The sequence below is a fragment of the Rousettus aegyptiacus genome, unplaced genomic scaffold, assembly GCF_014176215.1.
Source record: "Rousettus aegyptiacus isolate mRouAeg1 unplaced genomic scaffold, mRouAeg1.p scaffold_m13_p_6, whole genome shotgun sequence".
In the NCBI taxonomy this organism is placed as follows: domain Eukaryota; kingdom Metazoa; phylum Chordata; class Mammalia; order Chiroptera; family Pteropodidae; genus Rousettus; species Rousettus aegyptiacus.
In genome coordinates, this window is record NW_023416309.1 from 89,539,002 (window position 1) to 89,545,434 (window position 6,433).

A 6,433-nucleotide genomic window follows, 5' to 3' on the forward strand; every position below is an offset into this window, starting at 1 on the left:
TGTTGGTTTAAGTTTCTGGCCTTCTCTTTATCTCTACATACACTGACTCAATGTACTATTCGATTGTGTACACCTGCTGGTATATTAAAAAATATGTTCCTTTTCTCCTCCTAGAGTAGAGGTTGGCAAATGTTTTCTGCAAAAGGCCAGGTAGGAAATAGTTTATGCTTGTGGGCCATGGTGTGTCTATTGCAGCTACTCTACCCTGCTGTGGGAGAGCAAAGGCAGGCACCATCTGTGAGCCAATGAGTGCGACTATGTGCCAATAAAACTTTATTTACCAAAATAGTCTTCAGGCTGGATTTGACCTGTAGACTTTAGTTGGCTGACCTTTATTCTAGACTATAAATTACTCGGAGCAAGGATCGGGCAGATGCCCTGAGACGGTGGAATGGGGTTATGCACAATTAGGGCCTTGAGGTGACTAGGTGGATAGCAAGGATGGGGAGGCATCACTCTGTGTGACCGCCTCTGTGCTCCTTGCACCTTGGCCCTTGTGGGAAGACAGAGAGGCAAATGAAAGGACATTCCAAGGTGACTCAAGTTTTTTGACACTGGGAGTAGGAAATCAAAGAGCTGCATTGCGACTTTTCTCTACCCTCCTCTCCCTCAGCTTCCCTGAAGCCCAGTTCTTCCTCTGTGGTCGGATGGAAGCATACTGGGCAGGGTAACAGTTGGAGTGTCAATCATGTGACTATTGGCAGAGCAATAACAATAACCGGCATTCAGTGCACAGGTACCATGTCCCAGAGCACTGCAGATTCCCAATAAGCAAACAGTAATGGTATTGCCAGTGATGAGGTTAGTACTATGGTTACTCCCATTACATAGATGGGAACAGGGAAGGACAGAGATTAGGTAACCTGCCGAGGCTCTCCAGGCTGGTCATTAGGGGAGCAAAGGATTTAAACCTACGGAGCTGATTCCAGCCCCTCCTTTCTAGGCTTTTCTGACTGTCTCTGTGGCAGACCCTTCCATCTGCCTGCTCAGCATCCATTCTTTTCTTCTTCCTTAGTGTCAGGCTTCTGGGCAACACATCTATCCGACAAATTAATTTCCAGTCTCTTTTGCAGTTACATGTGGTCAATGAGATGTAAGTGGAAGCTCTTTGGTTATTTCTCTTTCCTGCTGCTTGGAATGCAAATGTGATGACTGGAACTCCAGCAGCCATAATGAAGGCTCCTCATAGGTGGAAAGCACGTGCCGAGGATGATGGAACAGAAGCATGCAAGGAGCTCGGAAGCTCCCAGGTCCGCTCGGGGCTGCCTTATTCTGGATTCTCTCTCTCTCTCTCTCTCTGTCTCTCTCTCTCTCATAACATGAGAGATATATAAATCTCTATCTTGTTTAGGCCTCATTGATTAGGTCTCTCTTACAGGAAGATAAATGAAATTCCTAAGTGTTAAAGCCTCAGAGAAGGCCTGTAGTTCGCAGGTTTTATAACACACAAGAGATTTGCTAAAAGGAGTTGATCTGGCAGGATATGAACATATGCCTCTTACCTCATCTCTAATTCCAGAGTCATCAGATGCAGTGGAGTGAGATGATTGAAATATGTGCCAGAGGTTGAACGAAAGTGGAGCCCAGAACAAGGAGTGCAAATGGGCTAAAAGGAGAAGAAAGAGCCTCTAAAGGGAGGAAAAGATTTTTCTTACCAGCTTTGAGAGGGGTGGCTGCAAAAGGCCAAGAGCTGAGGCTGAAGGCCTTGTGTCCTTTGAAGAGCAGGACTCCGAATTATCTGTGGATTCTGGACAGATTAGACGATAGGCCATGAGCCTGAAACAAAGGACTGCTGTTTCTATGTTCTGGATCCATCTGATTAACTGACCATCAGTGAGACTGTTTAGCAATGGCCTGTACCCTCTTGTCCTTCCACTGTTTAGCCCACTAATAGTGAGATTACAGTTTGGTGGAAATTAAGACCAATCTGACCCAGCCTGTGGGTCCATCTGTTACCAAACCTGCAGGGGCTTAGGGTTATTCACACAGAGATCTGGTTCAGATCCACGTTGTGTCACAAAGTGGGAAGTCTGAAGCTCAGGTTCTCAGTGGCCGAGACCATCTATGGCCAGGTGACAAGAGTAAGGGCATCCGTACATCCACTCTGGGAGGACATGATCACAGCGAAAGCATTCTTTCCCACCTGAGACAAAGAGGAGGAGAATCCTTACGAACGCCTTTGGAAGCATCCCGCACTCTGAGGTTAACCTTGAAAGAAAGTCGCTGGCTGAGGTCACACACTTCACCCTTGTCCTCTGACAAGTGCAGCACTTTCTAGTTTTCCCTCAGACATCTCCCTATCAAGATAATCTGTAGATTTCCCTCCAGCTGGCATATTGGCTGCAGAGATAATGTAGGTATTTTCAGTCAGCTCGAAGCAGGACAGATAAGGGAAGAGAGCCGGGGAAAACTTGATTGAGTGACCAAGATAAATGTACTGTACCACAGGAAATCGAAATGCAAAAATAAGGATTGGGAGTAACTGAAATATTTAAAAAGAAAGAAAGGAACGGGCAGTCTAAGCCTTACCCCTTCATCGCCTGAGCTCCTGAATATTGCAAAAGATAATAGGGTGGAGAAAGTCCCAGAATAGAAACCAGCCATTAAGGGAGACAGAATGACAGGGTTGGCTTACAAATGGGATTATAATTAAGAAGGGAGGAGAAATAAGGGGGTGGGAGGTTGGGGTTTGATTCTTTGCCCCCGGTCTCACTTAGGTTATGTCTCAGAGACAGCGCTTCCCTGTGTTGTGGTTTCTGCCTTACCAGACCTCTGTCTTGCCCTGCCTCTCTGAGGGTCCCTGAAGGAGGCGAGCGCTGTAGCATTCTTGGTGGATGGGCATGAGGAGTGTTTTGGTTGCTTAGAAGTCAGGCTTGGCTGCTGCCACCCAGAAGCCCAGGGGTAATGGACTAACTTCCACAAGATAAGCATTTACTTCTCCGTGATGTCACCGTTTGAGGTGAGCCTTCCACACAGTCAGAGGGACCTGAGTTTCTGCCATCGGACCTTGGTTTGGTCTACATGGTTGAAGCCAGGCTGCCATGTTCTAGTCGCAGGGGAAGAGAGCATAGAGAAGGCACACTCAGGCGCCCCAACACTCAGACTTGGACACGGCATCCCTCAAGAGTGGCTGGGGTGCTGGCAGGCAGTGGTGTCTGGCGACAGCCGCCCCACCCGGCTGGGGCCTGGACTTCTTCCTTCTGTCATGGACCGGTGGTGGACAAGCAGAGTCCATTTCTCATGGGTACAAAGCAGAATCTGGTGAAGGTGCGGCAGCATCTTTCCCCACCTTTCTGCAAGTGATCAGCCCCTACTCACCCCACCTTTGCACAAACCTGGGCTGCCGAAATGCTCGTTTCCACTTATTATGGATGAGAAGCATCATCTTTGCAGAAGATCTTCCTCTTTGATCCTCCTAAATTGAGAGTAAAATCTAGGATGGCAGGAGGGCAAATTAAGCCATCGGCACCTTGCCAAGGGAACTAGGCCTGCAGGTTCCAGCGGGGAGGACAGAGCATGGCGCACAGCCCACCCTCCCAATCAGCAGGGAGGGGGTATCTCTTTCATGGGCAGGAGAGGGGGCCAGTGTGTTCTACCCACCAGGCTCCAGTCAGCCAGGAGCCAGCTGGCCCTTCCTCAGGGCTGTTGCTGAGGGTTGTACATGTGCTAATTGTCAGGCACGGGCAACCTCTCAGAGCCAGTGGCTTTAGATCCGTCTTCACAAGATCTTTTCCCCAGTGTTGCAATCAATATGCACATTTCATCAGGAGCTGGCCGCTGGGCAAGCCAGATCTGACAGTTTCGGCATCCCCCCAACATAACCTAACTCCTCCGTCTGTTTTTAAGGAATAAAAATCTATGCTTGAAACACCCAACTGATTCAGAGGGCACAGTATAGCTTATCTATTTTTTCCTTCATAACATCAGCTTGGCATTTCTTGAAACAATGAAACTCTTTTCTTTCTTTAGGCATGAAACATGGCCTCAGAAACCTTGACTTGCAGTCAGAAGACCTGGGCTCTTCTGGGGTTGTCCAGGAGGAATTCATCCCGGCCACAAACAGTCCTCTCCTGGAAGTCTCTCTCCAATGTAACCTGGGAGCAGGCTGAGCATGCGCTTCTCAGGAATTTACAAAAAAGAATGTGTTTATGCAGGAAGAATACTTTCAATATTCTGAAAATGCCAGCTGCTTCAACTACGCACCTGGTTCAGGGTGGCTTATGTAGACTCAGAGCTTGTTACTTAACTTTTTTTTTTTTTTTTTTGCTGAAATTTAGTCTTATTTAGACACAAAACCTTGCAGGAACCTGCTTCCCAAGCCCCAAGAGTACACCTCATCTTCCTCCTCTCCCGGTCAGCCCAGGCTCCTGTTGGGACACTTTGTCATAAATCTTGACTTTGAAATTTAGAAGGCAAAGCTCTTTGATTTCTTTCTAAAAAAAAAAAATAGAGTTTATTTTTCACTCCATACATCATGAGAGTTGAAAATAAAAAGAAAATATAGAAAATATGGAGCAAGCGGATGATCGTTGAGTGGGGCTTGGTAGGGTATCAGCAGAAAGAAACTTTCTCTTCCCCGTGCTGGTCCTACCCACTGGCTTTATGGATTCATTTCCCCTTTCTCTTGCTTTTCGGATACTCCCTCATATTAATGAAGAGTCTCATTTCTTCAGGTAATAAAATGTCAAGTCTGGGCTCCTCTCAGACCCTCGTGTAATTTGTAACTTCTCTCCGCCTAAGCGTGGCCTGCGGGCACAGAGGTGTGGTCGGCCCCTTCTTTTTTTTTTTTTTTTCCCTCCCCCTCGTTCTCTTCTCCCACTTGCTCAACTGCCTTTACCTCAGCCAGTGTAGGAAAAGAATAGGGGAAAGTGTTAAGTGGGCTACCGGGTCTCTGTTGAGGGGAACAGTTGTCATTGGTGTCTCCTGGGCATGTTTCTTTTTCGGGGTCTTTGGAAACCCAGCTGCCCAGAGACCAGAGCCCTTGAGAAAATGTTGAATGATGTCTAAGAAAGACCCCAAGGGCCCAAACTGGTGGTCTGCGTGCAAGCATGCTCATCCAAAAATGTGTCTTAGGCAGGGAGACAAGGTGATAGATAAGCCTTGGGAGCTGGGAACAGGCAAAGGAAAGGCCTCTGTCAACGTGGGAGGCTGTTTCTGTTGGGCCCGGGCTGGAGGTGGGTTATGTGGGCGGCACAACTTCTTTTAAAGGGGCCAGGCTGGGATGGATAGCACGTCGCTTTTTCATGGACCCTGGATGCTGATGATAAATCTTTGTGATCTCATCAGGGTCATTGTCTTCATTGTTGCCATGACTATCACCATCATCAACAAAAGCATCCTCAAATGTGGGGGCCAATGAGTTTCTTCGTACAATTAGGAGACTCCTGAGGGGACCACCTAGATTACATTTGGCCATGCCTCACTCTCTTCCTCTTGTCTCCTAAGGAAAGGAACATTCTGGGCTCTACCTACTCTGCTATGTTTTCTCCTTAGAGGAGAAAGTGGCTGGAGGCTTCTTTCCTGTTAGTCCCCAAGGTAAGAGGTACCTCACGCCTCTCCTCCACCCCTTCTCTCTGTAAACAAGGGAGGAAATGCCACACAAACCCAATATGGCATCCACTTATAAGCCCAACTCACACTTTGCTCTTTGTTTAAAAGGCAGAAATGCCTCTCATCTTACATTATCTTCTTAAAATTTGCAACTCACTTCATCAGCTCTCTTAGGACTCCCAAAGCTTAGGACCTTAAGACGCAACAAAGCCCCAACTTTCCAGAGATATCAGTGCTCTCAATTCAGGATATTTTCTTTCTCTTTTTTCACCGGGATTATCCAGGGGACAGAGTTGGAGTGGGTCAGGAAAGAGAGAGATCAATCTAAAATGTGGAAGCTGATGGCTAATGGCCTTTAGACTGCAGAGATTGGGTAAACAGATTTAGCACACTGATTCAACATATTAATTGTTTGTTAACCTTTGCATAACCTTTAGGAAGCCTCTGAACATGTCGATTTAAAACCCAAAGTACACTTGAGGTATTCCCATGGCACAACCCATTTTTGCAAGGTGTTAAAACTCATTAATTTTCTGTTGAAGCTGGGCGGGAAAGGGGGGTTTGGGGGGAACAAAAGAATACCAAACAGAAAACTAATCAAGCAAATTAATGTATGCAGAAGGCTGTCTCCCAGGCTTGCAGAATATCCATTTGTTACCTATATAAGCTATAATTACATAAAATGCAAGTGATCACGAGATGGAGTGTGATTTAAGGGTTGAGAGAGCAAACATAATAACAATAGCGTAATACTAATAGCCATCATCACTCTAATAATGTTGGCCCTTGGCTAACACTCTCGTTTAGGGATCTCTGAGCATGTTAGCCACATTAATTAATCCTCTCACTGTACGGGTGCGAGGGTTGCTCAGAACCATTACCC